This window comes from Dendrobates tinctorius, unplaced genomic scaffold, assembly GCF_039654945.1.
Source record: "Dendrobates tinctorius isolate UK_male_01 unplaced genomic scaffold, ASM3965494v1 ptg000321l, whole genome shotgun sequence".
Lineage (NCBI taxonomy): Eukaryota > Metazoa > Chordata > Amphibia > Anura > Dendrobatidae > Dendrobates > Dendrobates tinctorius.
This window is the reverse complement of record NW_027361988.1, coordinates 615,597-633,620: the sequence shown is the minus strand read 5'-3', so window position 1 is coordinate 633,620 and position 18,024 is coordinate 615,597. Positions and strand designations below refer to the sequence as shown.

The 18,024-nt window shown below is 47.8% G+C and overlaps 1 long non-coding RNA gene across 1 annotated transcript; it reads left to right on the top strand.

The window, feature by feature from the left end:
* Nucleotides 1–10,919: 10,919 nt before the first annotated feature.
* On the top strand, nucleotides 10,920–17,788 carry LOC141073970 (uncharacterized). The gene is made up of 2 exons (XR_012227102.1): nucleotides 10,920–16,010; nucleotides 16,619–17,788. It is a non-coding gene; the product is annotated as an uncharacterized lncRNA (long non-coding RNA).
* The last annotated feature ends 236 nt before the right edge of the window (nucleotides 17,789–18,024 follow it).

The following is an 18,024-nucleotide window of genomic DNA, read 5'->3' as shown; positions in this document are numbered from 1 at the left end:
GTGGAAAATTATATATTTTTGTTTAAAATTAAAATTACTTCCAAACTTGAAATAGGTCACATTTTTAGGGTACCCTTAGACCCTTCAACTAGACGGCCGTTCAGCACGGCCGATCGCCACTATGCTGAACGGGCCGTCTAGTTGACAGCCGCATCCAGACGCGGCGTGCGGCTGGACGTCTGAATGAACGACTGGGCAGTCCGCCCGCCTGAATGGGGCATTCCATTCAGGCGGATGGGCACGCTAGCCGTCGGGTGGGCAGCGCGGACGTTCGTGACGTCCGCGCTGCCTATGCTGTCTCATTGAGAGGATTGTGCAGGACGCAAAAAACGCCAGTAAAATCACCAGTGTGCTTTTGGCCTAAGGCATAACTGAATGTTCCATTAGGCTGGGGTCATATGCAGCATTAATGTGTAAATCCCATCCACATGCTGATGAAAAAATTTTGTTTACAAAAAAAAAACATGCAGTGCAGCATGTCAATGTATGCTGCCATTATACAAACAAAATTCCAGCCATTCAGACAAGGGGCTGAAATCCTGCACTAAAACCTTCACCTAAATCCATAGAGTTAAGTGAAGATTTTGATACAGAATTAGGGTACCACAATAGTGGCCACAATTGCAGGCACAAATAGATTCCTGTGGGATCTCCAATTGCTACCGCAATTACAGCCGCTGCGGAGATGCCGCTCCACAATCCCCTTCCGTCAGTGGGCACGAGGCCTCCGGCTTTATCCAGACAAGCTGGATTTACAGGCGTATTCCGTGCTGTGTTTCCTGCCTGAAACCCGCCCTTTCATGTCTATGGTGCGGGTTACGGGCGGATTCTGGCCGGGGCCGGAAAACGCCCCACCGGAAAATAGCTTCAAAGCTATTTTCCGGCGGATCCCAGAAGGAATGGGAATGGGCAAGAGGGAAACCTCCCGAAAAATGCCTGCAAACCACGCCAAATACGCTCGGTTTAGGCCATAGCAGGGCATGGCCACGCCCATAGCAGAGCTTGGCCACGTCCCCTATTTGCAGAAGCGTTTTGCCAAAGCGCTTGCAAAGTGCTTAAAAAGTGCTTGGAAGCAGCAGGCAAAACGCATCTGCAAATCATGGCGTATCTCACCTGAGCTCCGGAGTTCAGCCCGACCTGTCCACGGATCTGCAGGACTGAACTACGAGAGCCGAGGAATCAGCCGGCGATGGCAGTTCAGTCCGTGCATGCCGCAGACAGGCGAGGCTGAACTCCGGGGCAGCATCCAGGACAGGTATGGCCAGTACAATGCTGCATATTTGGAATTAGTGTTGGCCGGTCCGATCACTGAAGATCGTAATTTATTACGATTTTCAGGCTGATCGTTATTTTAAATTACGATCCGATTTGTAGCCAGATCATGATGATGATCTGAATTAGAAATCGGAATCCTCCGTAATCTGAAAACACTGTCCGGGCATACACTCCCGAACAGTGTGCGCATATATATATATATATATATATATATACACACACACACACACACTATACAGGTGTACAGCGTGTGTGCATATTTAGCTTTAGTAAATGGCTCCAGGCTGCGCTGTTAAAAAATAAACAAACCCAGTTACTCACCTCTTTCTCCAGTGTCCAGTACTGGCTCCGGCTCCTAGCCCAGCAGTGCAGGGAATCCCGAAATCCAGGCGGCGCATCGCCGCCTCTGTGCCTGCCGTACTATAACTACAGTGGAGAGTGATCCCAGGACCGCTCACTAGACGGTCCTGGGAAAGCACCACATCACGTCACAGAACAGCCCGGCACATGTGCAGAGGTGGTGATGCACAACCCAGAATGCATAGCATTGGGATTTCGGAATTCCCTGCACCGCCGGAGACAGCGCTGGACACCGGAGAGAGAGTTGAATAACTGGGTTTGTTTATTTTTTAACAGCGCAGCTTGGGGCCATTATATATATGCAAGAAAGCTGGAAGAAGAGTGGCTCAACTGAGATTGTTGCTGAGGACTCAGTGTGCTGCTAGAGCAGGGGTTGGCTTCCGCCCGTACTTAACATGCATCCATGAAGAAAGACCTCTGCGCTCCTGAAGTCCTATACAAATCCTTTATTGCATTTCAAAGTTCCAAAAGTGCCAGACCACCATCACCCACCCACATATATGCATATATATACACACACACACTGTTCGGGCGTACAGTGTGCATATATATATATATATATCTAGCTCTGGAGATTGATTCTGAATTAATTCCAATCTTTCGGTATGATCAGCCCGATCTGATCCTATCTTTCCAGTGATCGGCCAACACTAGTTGGAATCAGTAGGCCTCACTACATTATATTACCCTCAAAGTTTCCCTTGAAGGCAAAAATCACATAGTATTTTATATCAGCACCTTATAGTGTAGCATTTTTCACATTTGTGCAAAATAAACTTTGCAATAATTATGCCTAATGGAATTGTTTTAATACAATGTTAAATGGTTAAGTAGCTTACCAGAGTCATGCAGAAGGAACTGCTGCTGGACACCATCAATACTGATCTCCTGGAACTCGAGGGGGATAACAAGTTGATCAAGGGTTTGAGGTAACCTTAGGATATTGCCAAGTTGCCTTGCTAATCGTATTGTCCTCTTCAGTGATGCTTTCCTTGGGAGAAGTGCTGCAACATTAGAATGGGCTCCTGAAACGACGTCTGTGAGAATCTGTTGTGGTGTCTCCTGTGTTGTCCTTACCCTGGTCACAGCCTCATTAACAAGTCGGATTGCTTCAGGTCTTGCAGCTTGTGCTGCGTGATTGTGAAGATTGACTACTTTCACAACTTCGCCAGATTCTTCATTGGTCCAAACACGTCCCTTGCAAGTCGACCGTTTTTCACATACCCAGATGGAATGAACATCGTCAGCGGTTCGTTTGGAAAATAAGTAAATGTGATTCTCATGGACCAACTTGCTCCTTCCACGTTTGGACAGAACTGAATTCATAGTTGTAGAAAGTGAATTGCTGTGGAAGCTGACTGATTTTTTGTGGCAGTACACCTCTCTCTTTGTGGAGATTTCAGACACTGCTATATTCTGATATACAGATGGAATAAAAGCTAGTCTAATGTAACTTGCAGGACATGTGACCATGCTACTTGTTACATCTGCAACAAAACTTGCAACAAAGCAGGTCAGTGCTGGGTCAGGTAAAAGTTCAAAATTGTTTAGATTTTAGGCCTCTTGCACACTGTAATTTTAGAGTGGTTTCACACTTGTGTTTGTGGCCGCCAGAGGTCGATCCGCTCTGGATCTGACATCCAGCTGACCCCAGGGCAATGCTGGCTGAATGCTGGCATTCCGCTTGCATTGCCCATAGAAGTGAACGGCTGGGTTCCGCGATCTGCAGACGCCCGTTCGCTTTCGTAATGCCGCATTCCGCTATCAGTGTCAGAACAAATAGAAGAGCATTTTCTTCTTTTCATTCCGCTGCAGGTTAGCGGAATGCGGCATTACAGAAGCGAACGGGCGGCCTGTAGTGCATATGTAGCGGAAGTGTGAAGGCACCCTTATGCTGCCACTGTTTTAGAACTCCAAAGCACGTGCTTTACTGGCATTTTTCAGAGCGCTTTTGTGAGCGCTCTCGGTAATGACCCATAAGATACAGGCTATTGATGAACGCTAAGTGCTCAAAAATAGCTCCTGTAATAAAATAAAAAGAGCTGGCCGAAACAACACCTCGCTTTTCTAGCCATTGACTTATCTACTATATAATTGTCTAAGGGTCACTTTCGTCTTTCTGTCTTTAACGTTTTATTCGTATATTCATTGGTCGCGGCGTCTGTCTGTCATGTAAATCCAAGTTGCTGATTGGTCGTGGCAAAACGCCCACAACCAATCAGCGACGGTCACAGTCTGCCATAAAAATGGCCGCTGCTTCACTGCCCTGTACTCACAGCTGACCGCTCACACAGGGTTAATGCCAGCGTTAACGGATCGTGGTGTACCGCACTCCGTTAACGCTGCTATTAACCCTGTGTGACCAACTTTTCGCTATTGATGGTGCCTATGCAGCATCAATAGTGAAAAGATATAATGCTAAAAATAATAATGATAAAAAAAAAGTTATTCTCACCCCCTCCAACGTCGTGCTGTCCTCCGCGCCTCTCTCCAATGCACACCGTCCAGGACCTGCGATGATGTCACGGTCATGTGACCGCGACATCATCGCAGGTCCTACGCTCAGACCGGAAGCCACCGCCAGCACTGCAGAGAGGCGCGAGGACTTCAGGGCCCGTGGCTGAGGTGAGTATATCTTTATTATTTTTTTTTAAACACGAATATAGTGCCCACATTCCTAGACTACGTGGACAGTGCAATATACTACGTGACCAGTGCAATATACTCCGTTGGCTGGCCAATATACTATGTGCGCTGTGTAATTTACTATGTGCGCTGTGCAATTTACTATGTGGACTGTGCAATTTACTACGTGCGCTGTCCAAAATACTACGTCGGCTGTCCTATATACTACATGGCCTGTACAATGTACTATGTGGACTGTCCAATATACTACATAACCTGTGCAACATACCACGTGGCTGTGCCTTCTAGAATACCCGATACATTAGAATTGGGCCACCATGTAGTATATTCAAAATTGGCAATCTTCTTAGCGATTTTCCAGTGCTTAGCACTTGGGAAAGTGGCTACTGTGAAAGCGGTCTTAGGGCTAAAACACAAGGCCAAAATTCCCTGCCTAATTTGGGGCCGAAACATCTGGGGGCAAAAAGCAGGGGGCGAAACATCCGGGGGCGAACTGCTGTGGGCGAACTGCTGGGGACAAAACATCCGGGGGCGAACTGCTGGGGGCAAACCATCTGGGGGCGAACTGCTGGGGATGAAACATCCGGGGGCGAACTGCTGGGGGCGAAACATCCGGGGGCGAACTGCTGGGGGCGAAACATCCGGGGGTGAAACATCCGGGGGCGAACTGCTTGGGGTGAAACATCCGGGGGAGAACAGCTGGGGGCGAAACATCTGGGGGCGAACTGCTGGGGGTGAACTGCTGGGGGCGAAACATCCGGGGGCGAACTGCTGGGGGCGAAACATCCGGGGGCGAAACATCCGAGGGCGAAACATCCGGGGGCGAACTGCTGGGGGCGAAACATCCGGGGGCGAACTGCTGGGGGCGAAACATAAGGGGGCGAACTGCTGGGGGCGAAATATTCGGGGGCGAAGTGTACCTGGGGGCGAACTGCTGGGGGCGAAATGCTGGGGGCGAACTGCTGGGGGCGAAACTTCCTAAAACCGTAGTCCGGTGGCTCTGGCTGACGGGATGATGTGGGATATTAGGGGTAGTAGTCCGGTGGCTCTGGCTGACGAGATGATGTGGGATATTAGGGATATTAGTCTGGTGGCTCTGGCTGATGGGATGATGTGAGATATTAGTGGTAGTAGTCCGGTAGCTCTGGCTGACGGGATGATGTGGGATATTAGGGGTAGTAGTCTGGTAGCTCTGGCTGACGGGATGATGAGGGATATTAGGAGTAGTAGTCCGTTGGCTCTGGCTGATGGGATGATGTGGGATATTAGTGGTAGTAGTCCGGTAGTTCTGGCTGACGGGATGATGAGGGATATTAGGGGTAATAGTCCGGTGGCTCTGGCTGACGGGATGATGTGGGATATTAGGGGTAGTAGTCCGGTGGCTCTGGCTGATGGGATGATGAGGGATATTAGGGGTAGTAGTCTGGTGGCTCTGGCTGATGGGATGATGTGGGATATTAGGGGTAGTAGTCCGGTGGCTCTGGCTGACGGGATGATGTGGGATATTAGGGGTAGTAGTCTGGTAGCTCTGGCTGACGGGATGATGAGGGATATTAGGGGTAGTAGTCCGTTGGCTCTGGCTGATGGGATGATGTGGGATATTAGTGGTAGTAGTCCGGTAGTTCTGGCTGACGGGATGATGAGGGATATTAGGGGTAATAGTCCGGTGGCTCTGGCTGACGGGATGATGTGGGATATTAGGGGTAGTAGTCCGGTGGCTCTGGCTGATGGGATGATGAGGGATATTAGGGGTAGTAGTCTGGTGGATCTGGCTGATGGGATGATGTGGGATATTAGGGGTAGTAGTCTGGTGGCTCTGGCTGACAGGATAATGTGGGATATTAGGGGTAGTAGTCCGGTGGCTCTGGCTGATGGGATGATGTGGGATATTAGGGGTAGTAGTCCGGTGGCTCTGGCTGATGGGATGATGTGGGATATTAGGGGTAGTAGTCCGGTGGCTCTGGCTGACGGGATGATGAGGGATATTAGGGGTAGTAGTCTGGTGGCTCTGGCTGATGGGATGATGTGGGATATTAGGGGTAGTAGTCTGGTGGCTCTGGCTGACGGGATAATGTGGGATATTAGGGGTAGTAGTCCGGTTGCTCTGGCTGATGGGATGATGTGGGATATTAGGGGTAGTAGTCCGGTGGCTCTGGCTGATGGGATGATGTGGGATATTAGTGGTAGTAGTCCGGTGGCTCTGGCTGATGGGATGATGTGGGATATTAGGGGTAGTAGTCTGGTGGCTCTGGCTGACGGGATGATATGGGATATTAGGGGTAGTAGTCCGGTGGCTCTGGCTGATGGGATGATGTGGGATATTAGGGGTAGTATTTCGGTGGCTCTGGCTGACAGGATGATGTGGGATATTAGGGGTAGTAGTCTGGTGGCTCTGGCTGATGGGACGATGTGGGATATTAGGGGTAGTAGTCCGGTGGTTCTGGCTGATGGGACGATGTGGGATATTAGGGGTAGTAGTCCGGTGGCTCTGGCTGATGGTATGATGTGGGATATTAGCGGTAGTAGTTGTCCGGTGGCTCTGGCTGACGGGATGATGTGGGATATTAGAGGTAGTAGTTGTCCGGTGGCTCTGGCTGACGGTATGATGTGGGATATTAGCGGTAGTAGTTGTCCGGTGGCTCTGGCTGATGGGATGATGTGGGATATTAGGGGTAGTAGTCCGGTGGCTCTGGCTGACGGGATGATGTGGGATATTAGTGGTAGTAGTCCGGTGGCTCTGGCTGACGGGATGATGTGGGATATTAGAGGTAGTAGTTGTCCGGTGGCTCTGGCTGATGGGATGATGTGGGATATTAGGGGTAGTAGTCCGGTGGCTCTGGCTGATGGGATGATGTGGGATATTAGTGGTAGTAGTCCGGTGGCTCTGGCTGACGGGATGATGTGGGATATTAGAGGTAGTAGTTGTCCGGTGGCTCTGGCTGATGGGATGATGTGGGATATTAGGGGTAGTAGTCCGGTGGCTCTGGCTGATGGGATGATGTGGGATATTAGTGGTAGTAGTCCGGTGGCTCTGGCTGACGGGATGATGTGGGATATTAGAGGTAGTAGTTGTCCGGTGGCTCTGGCTGACGGGATGATGTGGGATATTAGAGGTAGTAGTTGTCCGGTGGCTCTGGCTGATGGGATGATGTGGGATATTAGGGGTAGTAGTCCGGTGGCTCTGGCTGATGGGATGATGTGGGATATTAGGGGAAGTAGTCCGGTGGTTCTGGCTGATGGGACGATGTGGGATATTAGGGGTAGTAGTCCGGTGGCTCTGGCTGATGGTATGATGTGGGATATTAGCGGTAGTAGTTGTCCGGTGGCTCTGGCTGACGGGATGATGTGGGATATTAGAGGTAGTAGTTGTCCGGTGGCTCTGGCTGACGGTATGATGTGGGATATTAGCGGTAGTAGTTGTCCGGTGGCTCTGGCTGACGGGATGATGTGGGATATTAGGGGTAGTAATCTGATGGCTCTGGTTGACGGGATGATGTGGGATTTTAGTGGTAGTAGTCCGGTGGCTCTGGCTGATGGGATGATGTGGGATATTAGGGGTAGTAGTCCGGTGGCTCTGGCTGATGGGACGATGTGGGATATTAGGGGTAGTAGTCCGGTGGTTCTGGCTGATGGGACGATGTGGGATATTAGGGGTAGTAGTCCGGTGGCTCTGGCTGATGGTATGATGTGGGATATTAGCGGTAGTAGTTGTCCGGTGGCTCTGGCTGACGGGATGATGTGGGATATTAGAGGTAGTAGTTGTCCGGTGGCTCTGGCTGATGGTATGATGTGGGATATTAGCGGTAGTAGTTGTCCGGTGGCTCTGGCTGATGGGATGATGTGGGATATTAGGGGTAGTAGTCCGGTGGCTCTGGCTGACGGGATGATGTGGGATATTAGTGGTAGTAGTCCGGTGGCTCTGGCTGATGGGATGATGTGGGATGTTAGGGGTAGTAGTCCGGTGGTTCTGGCTGACGGGACGATGTGGGATATTAGCGGTAGTAGTCCGGTGGCTCTGGCTGATGGGATGATGTGGGATGTTAGGGGTAGTAGTCCGGTGGCTCTGGCTGACGGTATGATGTGGGATATTAGCGGTAGTAGTTGTCCGGTGGCTCTGGCTGACGGGATGATGTGGGATATTAGGGGTAGTAGTCCGGTGGCTCTGGCTGACGGGATGATGTGGGATATTAGTGGTAGTAGTCCGGTGGCTCTGGCTGATGGGATGATGTGGGATGTTAGGGGTAGTAGTCCGGTGGCTCTGGCTGACGGTATGATGTGGGATATTAGCGGTAGTATTTCGGTGGCTCTGGCTGACAGGATGATGTGGGATATTAGGGGTAGTAGTCTGGTGGCTCTGGCTGATGGGACGATGTGGGATATTAGGGGTAGTAGTCCGGTGGTTCTGGCTGATGGGACGATGTGGGATATTAGGGGTAGTAGTCCGGTGGCTCTGGCTGATGGTATGATGTGGGATATTAGCGGTAGTAGTTGTCCGGTGGCTCTGGCTGACGGGATGATGTGGGATATTAGAGGTAGTAGTTGTCCGGTGGCTCTGGCTGACGGTATGATGTGGGATATTAGCGGTAGTAGTTGTCCGGTGGCTCTGGCTGATGGGATGATGTGGGATATTAGGGGTAGTAGTCTGGTGGCTCTGGCTGACGGGATGATGTGGGATATTAGTGGTAGTAGTCCGGTGGCTCTGGCTGACGGGATGATGTGGGATATTAGAGGTAGTAGTTGTCCGGTGGCTCTGGCTGACGGTATGATGTGGGATATTAGCGGTAGTAGTTGTCCGGTGGCTCTGGCTGATGGGATGATGTGGGATATTAGGGGTAGTAGTCCGGTGGCTCTGGCTGATGGGATGATGTGGGATATTAGTGGTAGTAGTCCGGTGGCTCTGGCTGACGGGATGATGTGGGATATTAGAGGTAGTAGTTGTCCGGTGGCTCTGGCTGACGGGATGATGTGGGATATTAGAGGTAGTAGTTGTCCGGTGGCTCTGGCTGATGGGATGATGTGGGATATTAGGGGTAGTAGTCCGGTGGCTCTGGCTGATGGGATGATGTGGGATATTAGGGGAAGTAGTCCGGTGGTTCTGGCTGATGGGACGATGTGGGATATTAGGGGTAGTAGTCCGGTGGCTCTGGCTGATGGTATGATGTGGGATATTAGCGGTAGTAGTTGTCCGGTGGCTCTGGCTGACGGGATGATGTGGGATATTAGAGGTAGTAGTTGTCCGGTGGCTCTGGCTGACGGTATGATGTGGGATATTAGCGGTAGTAGTTGTCCGGTGGCTCTGGCTGACGGGATGATGTGGGATATTAGGGGTAGTAGTCTGATGGCTCTGGTTGACGGGATGATGTGGGATTTTAGTGGTAGTAGTCCGGTGACTCTGGCTGATGGGATGATGTGGGATATTAGGGGTAGTAGTCCGGTGGCTCTGGCTGATGGGACGATGTGGGATATTAGGGGTAGTAGTCCGGTGGTTCTGGCTGATGGGACGATGTGGGATATTAGGGGTAGTAGTCCGGTGGCTCTGGCTGATGGTATGATGTGGGATATTAGCGGTAGTAGTTGTCCGGTGGCTCTGGCTGACGGGATGATGTGGGATATTAGAGGTAGTAGTTGTCCGGTGGCTCTGGCTGACGGTATGATGTGGGATATTAGCGGTAGTAGTTGTCCGGTGGCTCTGGCTGATGGGATGATGTGGGATATTAGGGGTAGTAGTCCGGTGGCTCTGGCTGACGGTATGATGTGGGATATTAGCGGTAGTAGTTGTCCGGTGGCTCTGGCTGACGGGATGATGTGGGATATTAGGGGTAGTAGTCCGGTGGCTCTGGCTGACGGGATGATGTGGGATATTAGTGGTAGTAGTCCGGTGGCTCTGGCTGATGGGATGATGTGGGATGTTAGGGGTAGTAGTCCGGTGGCTCTGGCTGACGGTATGATGTGGGATATTAGCGGTAGTAGTTGTCCGGTGGCTCTGGCTGACGGGATGATGTGGGATATTAGAGGTAGTAGAACGGTGGCTCTGGCTGACGGGATGACGTGGGATATTAGGCATAGTAGTCCGGCGGCTCTGGCTGACAGGATGATGTGGGATAATAGGGGTAGTAGTCCAGTGGCTCTGGCAATTGGGATGATGTGAGATATTAGTGGTAGTAGTCCAGTGGCTCTGGCTGACGGTATGATGTGCGATATTAGGGGTAGTAGTCCGGCGGCTCTGACTGACGAGATGATGTGGGATATTAGTGGGAGTAGTCCGGTGGCTCTGGCTGACGGGATGACGTGGGATATTAGGCATAGTAGTCCGGAGGCTCTGGCTGACAGGATGATGTGGGATATTAGTGGTAGTAGTCCGGTGGCTCTGGCTGACGGGATGATGTGAGATATTAGTGGTAGCAGTCCAGTGGCTCTGGCTGACGGTATGATGTGCGATATTAGGGGTAGTAGTCCGGCGGCTCTGACTGACGAGATGATGTGGGATATTAGTGGGAGTAGTCCGGTGGCTCTGGCTGATGGGATGATGTGGGATATTAGTGGAAGTAGTCCGGTGGCTCTGGCTGACGGGATGATGTGGGATATTAGGGGTAGTAGTCCGGTGGCTCTGGCTGACGGGATTGATAGGAACTGAAGGAGTTAAATTGAGTTCTGTCTATGTTGCATTCTCTTGTTTAAAACCTTATCTGTTCTTCGAGGAGATGTCTCAGACATCTCCCTTGTGAACCAAGGTCAAATACCTCTGCTTTTTCGCCTAAATGACTTTCTTTGTCTAAAACAAGTTGTAAAATCATTTGTACTGCGCATGTCTGTAAAATGTTTAAATTCTTTACTATAAAAGACGGAAGCCTAACTGATAAGCCAGAGGCGTCTTGGAGGCATCCTGAGTGGTATTATACAGCTGGTGTCTGTGTAGTTCTTCTCGATGGAGCTGATTTAATTAGAGACATATGATGCTTCACACCTAAGAACATCGGTCCTTCAGATGAAAGAGTAATCTGAGGGATCCCGACAGTTTCCTGGCGCCCGAAACAGGGACCTGATATAGGCACCTCTCCAAGACTACCCGATCTACAGACCACTCCAGTTACTGATGAAATTGTGAACAGCAGACCTAAACACCTGGCCAGGTAAGAGATCAATTTTTCTCTTCTCTGCTCTTCATAAACTATCATTATAACTAAGGTCCGTATAAAGGGGAATCTAGTAGAGGAGGGGGCCGTAAAATCAGGTCCATATAAGAACTCTGAGGAAATCGGGTGTGACACGCATATGTAATTTCTGCTCGAATGAGAGGTTACTGTAGGTTCTGTCTGTGCACAGCTATTTTTAGAAAAAGAGCTGATGCAAATCAAAATGGGAGAGGTCTGACATTATGGAATATAAGGCTGGGTGAACAGTTCATACTGCGCAGCCCGGACGGACAAGTTTTTCACAATAGACGGTTCCGCACTAGGAATAGAGGAGGTTGTTGAATGGCTACTTTGATTTGAAAGGTTGTGGAAAGTAGACAAATAAGCTGCACAGTAGGTATTCGTTCAAAGAGTGGTGATATTGCCTAACTGGGTCATGTGACAGCGTCCTTTCGGGGAGGTCACCGCCTAAGCTTAAATCAACACCCTTTACGAATAAACCTTGTGACAGATAAGAGTGTGACCGAATGAGCACAGGACCGTGAAATGAGCCTGTGACAGGATATGACTGAAGAACCCCAGTAGATGGACACTTTATTTACAATCCTGTGTGTTGTGGGAGTATTTCTGTTCGGATGCTACATAGCATATAAGTACACGAAACACGTAGTACACCGAGGAACAGACACTCCATTTAGCCTGTTAGCACCTTAGGAAGAAGGTAACGAGGTATAGTAGAGCCTAGTCTTGAGCTTACCCAATACACCACCTAAGGCAGGGGACTAACAGGAAGACAACAAGAGAGACAGGATAAGAATAAAAGATAAGATGGGGAACAGTCAGGGAAAGATACCTGAAGAAGGAAATCGGTTATGTGATATAATTGAGGATAGATATGGAAGTAGTGCAGCAAAGAACCTGGAAAAAGTATTAATCAAATCCAAAGTGCAAGATAGGCAGGCTGTGTGAATCCTTGTATATATGTCTATGAGAACCTCTGAATAAGATGAAAGATGAGTAATTGAGTAAAAAAAAATCAGTGAATGAGCACGTATGAATGAATCATCACACATCATTTTTGTGTCAAGAGATTTGTGACCTTTCTAGTTGTGGTGGAATCCCGGACAGATGCGTTATAGATATTTCAAATCTACATCTGAGACTGAATGAATTGAGTAATGATATAGTTCGTGTTATATGTGGCATTACATTGTAAAGTTTCCTGAATGCATTTGGCCAGAAAAAGGGCAAGGCATGGTTAATCTCATTATACAGTTATCTGCCCTTACAGTGAAATCCCGTGATTTTGAGTTTCTTTGTAGAAATTGATTTTGATAAGTCTAAAGAACTACAGAATTCTGTGAAGGACGACGCTGCATTCTGATGGGAGGGGGGAATGATACCGCTGCGTAGTTTTTCTTCTCCCTTCGCTCTTATCTCTGCTGAGTGTGAGCTGTGCTCAAAATTCTCTGTAATTCTATCCGTAAGGTACACGCTGAAAGATTTGTGCATTTTAAAGCAACAGTACTTAATTGAAGATTGGAAGTTAAAAGTAAGATTTGGTGCCTAATTTAGAAGGGAATTGTAAGTGATTGCTTGGTCATTAATGTGTTTGAACCTGCTTCTAGTTGTGTGATTGATTTGTATAGCAAATTGTGTCAAATTACAAGAGACAGAGAAGGAAGGAAGCAGTAAAACAAGTGGGACAAACATTGAAAAAGGCAAAAATACCAGAGTGTGAATGTTTGGATGTACAAAAAGGCACAGACAAGGGAAGAAAATAGCAAGTGAATAAATGATGCTTGAGAATGTGCAGCAGTGTGGAAGGTGTATTATGAATGTTTGATTGACAAAGTGTAACCAGAGACCCAGACAAAACAGATGGACTTGTAAACACTGTGGTCAGACTCAGACAAACCCAGACTGAATAGCTACTTGTGTGACCTGTGCTACTGACCTAAGAGAATTGCACTAAATCCTATCCAGACAAGATCATAAGAAGCTGACATAATAGTGTGGATAGTGGGTAGTGGGGACATTGGCCCTTGAGGAGTAAGCTGACAGTAGACATCAGACGGCCAACCCCATCAGGACCTAGAAGTGTGACTAGAATAAGAAAGATACAGGTGTATTATCCCTGGAGCCCCTCTGACCAGCTAGCTTTGCTGAAGCAGCTGCCTGCCCCTGAAGACCAACCATTCCCGTTTTACAGACACATAAAGGAAGTACAGCAGACATATAAGTGTACCTGGGCAGACCTAGAGAGGTTGGTGAGTTTAAAGGCAGGTGACGCACTAGATCATATAATTAAGACACACAGATGTGACAAAGAATCAGGCTTGGGGCATGGATGATAAATCTGCACGATCTGGGGAGACATACTGTGAGTCACTAAGACAATGGGCTGCAGTGGAACAATCAGAGCAGTCTGTACTCCTGACTAATGTGACACAGCAAAGAGGAGAGAGAGTAGAGATATACCTTGGACGGTTACAGCTGAAATGGGCAGACATGGGGTACATTTGCATAAACCCACTTGATGTTAGAATACTGGTGAATGCATTCATTGACGGTATGAACAAAGACTTACGAGACGCAGTACAGACAGCCAGACCTGAATGGAGACATGTAGATCCGAAAGACCTCCTTAAGGTAGCTAAAGAAATTGAGCAAACAAGGATAATAAAACGACCTGTCATGTATGCTGGAGCACAAGGAAAAAAGTGGAGACGTAATAGGGAAGGCATGTGAGATGACACTGACGATCCATGCCATACTCCTACAAGTTCAACCAAAACATCTGTCTATGGCCAGACAGCTCTGACTTGAGTGTGCTCTACTAATTCCTGAGTATGTAAATCCTCAAAAGATGTAACGTTCTGAATCCAGCCACCCTCCTGCCTGTGGATTCAGAAAAGGGGGAATTGGTGACCGTATTGGCAAGTGAGGAAGGATACTTTGACATGACGCATGAACATGTCTGCATAGAACTGATGAGTCAGGAGACAGTTGGGTTTGCACACATTCATGAAAAACCTGTTCCTAATGCAGACTTTGAGTTTCTTTTTTGTAGATGGCCCCAGATACCACCAGGATGGACGATTCTACACTGGATATGCAGTAGTATCCTCACATGAGGTAATCCGAGCGGAACCACTCTCTCCTCACATGTCGGCGCAGGAGGCAGAGTTGAAGGCACTCACTGAGGCGTGTAGAGCCGCTGCAGGTAAAGTCGCTAATATTTTCACAGATTCGAAGCCCATTAAAAATGCAGAGCTGGTGAAACAATTGATGGAGGCATTGATGTTACCAGTCCAGGTTGGCATTGTCAAGGTAAAAGCACACAGAAAGGTGACTCCGTGGAGGTAGAGGGCAATAGAAGGGCGAACGAGGCTGCTAAAATAGCACAAGGCGGCCTAGAGAGAGCAGTGGACGGTGGCGGGGAGTCAGCGTATTCCAGCCACATTGGGTCTAGATGTCCTGAAATCCCTCCAGCAAAAGGCTGCCCAAACAGAGAAGGTACACCGGGGGAGACTGGGAGCTGAGCTGAACTCAAATGGAGTATGGGAGAATAAGGATAAGATGTGCCCACCAAAGTCCCTGTTCCCAATCATGGCGCAAGCAGCACATGGCCCCAATCACACCTCAAAAAGTCACATGTGTGCCATGGTAGATGCCTTCTGGATCGCTCCTGGTTTCAGTTACGCAGCCGCGAAACTTGTACAATCATGCCTCATCTGTGCACAGCACAACCCAGGTAAAACAGTAAAAGTCCCTAAGAAAGCGACACCTAGGCCTCTCTAGCCGTTTCAGAGACGGCAGATTGACGACATACAGCTACCAAGGTAGGAGTGTATGCAAATATCCTAGTATGTGTAGATCTCTTCTCTGGATGGCCAGAGGCCTACCTGGTGAAAACGGCTACAGCTCGAGCCACTGCAAAGAAACTGGTGGTGGAACTAATACCACGATTCGGTGTCCCTGAAACAATTGAATCAGACAGAGGTACACACTTTACTGCTGAGGTAATGCAAAATGTCATGCAAATGATAGGTGTAGAACAGGCATTTCATACACCCTACCACCCACAGAGTTCAGGGAAGGTAGAAAGAATGAAAGGGACACTGAAATTGAAAATACAGAAAACCATGGAGCAGACCCATAGACCATGGCCAGAGTGTCTCCCATTAGCATTATTCTCAGTAAGGTACACACCCACGGGGAAAACTAAACTGTCACCCTTCGAGATACTGTTTGGAAGACCACCGAACACAGGGTTGTACTACCCACAGGTCTTAACACTCAATGTGGATAATTTGACAAGTTATGTAATCCAGTTGCAAAAGCATTTAACTCAAATGCATTCTCTAGTTTTCTCTTCCATTCCAGATCCAGATAGTGTGGAAGGAATCACTGTCTACAACCTGGTGATTACGTATATGTCAAGAAACACTCCAGAAAGACCCTTGAACCCCGATATCAAGGACCTTACCAAGTACTCCTAACAACGCCTACTTCTGTTAAGTTGGAAGGAAGACCAACCTGGATCCACGCATCGCATTGCAAACTAGCCACAGGAATTAACAAAGCATAAGAGTGCGTAATGTTTTGGTTTGGTTTTGTTGCATTATCTGTAATAATGGTAGCTGCGTGGGACAATCTAAATTCTCCAATGTCCTTGAATAATAAGTTTATACAACATCATGAAAAAATACTAAATGATTGGTCAAAAGACACTCAGTCTCCAGCAGATTGCTGGATCTGCACACATTCACCAGTATCGGCCACTAGTATTCCGTTCCTTGTTATTCCTATGCCACCCGAGGAATTATTTGCCTCGACCAGTTGTTCTGATACACTTGCTAATAATGCCACAAATAATGTGAAGTTATGGAACACAACTGTTGGAATACCTATTGTGGGATGGGTAGGATACCCTTGGTGGCAGGGTAATCTTTCAGGAAGTAATACATACCTTCAATATCTGGCATATAAAGGGGGGGCTTGGGTACCCAGGAATAGAACTCGATTAACCTACCTGGGGCAAATTCCAATGTATGGCCTACAAGTTAGTTTTAATGTAACTTCCCACTCTACTGATGCCTTCAAACCAATACTGCTAGAAAGAAGGTTGCATAATACGTCCTGGGAGTATTCCAATTTATTTCCCCAGGGCAATAATGAAACTTGTTTTAATATTTCAGGTAATATACCTTGCAACGAGTCATCTGGATATGAGAAAGGAACTCCCACCTGTGGAAATCCCGATGTAGGGTAGTGTAGCCCTTTAGGACAACTTCCAAATTGGTGTATGCTTCAGAATGTATCTGCGTTCATAGATTTAGTTCATAGACTGGTATTACAACATTCAGCCCTATGGGACCTACCTAGTGACATGTTCTGGGTATGTGGAGACAATGCATATAAATGGTTGCCAGTAGGGGTAAAAGGTGCTTGTACTCTGGGTCGTTTGACTCCAGCTACCTTTGTTATTCCGAATGACCAGTTGAATACTCAGAGCATACCTAAACACACGTTGTACAAAAGAGCTGCTGACAATACACCTCGCCTCTCTGGGAGACCACATATAGTGCAGATGAGTGTGGCTAATAAAATTGTCAGCTCTATTTTTATTTATCCTATGATTACTCAAATGTGGGATAAATTAGTCAGGGCTACAGATTACTTAGATGACCAAATATGGGATATATTGGATATATTGAACACCACCGTTGCTGTCCAAAATCATTGTTGTTTGTATCTTTGTAATATATGTGCTATTGAAACTTGTTTTTTGGTGTATCTCTGTATGCAAGAAAAGATGTAGAAATAGATAAGGAAGTTTGACTGTAAACAACAAGAATTTAACTATTATTCCTTTGAGTCCTAGATTGACATCTCATTTCTGGCATGAAGGAGCGTACTCTTGCAATGATGGACGTGGCTTCAGTATCTGGGGGATGGAGAAGGTAGAAGACCTGTCTCCCTTGGGCAACCCGTCGGCCTGGGATAGTACCTGGTGAACGAGCCACTATCCGCTGTTGTTGCAGGATCCAGTGTTCCAGATTGTGGAAAATGAAGATGTCAAAGGGGGGAATGATAGGAACTGAAGGAGTTAAATTGAGTTCTGTCTATGTTGCATTCTCTTGTTTAAAACCTTATCTGTTCTTCGAGGAGATGTCTCAGACATCTCCCTTGTGAACCAAGGTCAAATACCTCTGCTTTTTCGCCTAAATGACTTTCTTTGTCTAAAACAAGTTGTAAAATCATTTGTACTGCGCATGTCTGTAAAATGTTTAAATTCTTTACTATAAAAGACGGAAGCCTAACTGATAAGCCAGAGGCGTCTTGGAGGCATCCTGAGTGGTATTATACAGCTGGTGTCTGTGTAGTTCTTCTCGATGGAGCTGATTTAATTAGAGACATATGATGCTTCACACCTAAGAACATCGGTCCTTCAGATGAAAGAGTAATCTGAGGGATCCCGACAGGATGATGTGGGATATTAGGGGTAGTAGTCCGGTGGCTCTGGCTGACGGGATGATGTGGGATATTAGGGGTAGTAGTCTGGTGGCTCTGGCTGACGGTATGATGTGCGATATTAGGGGTA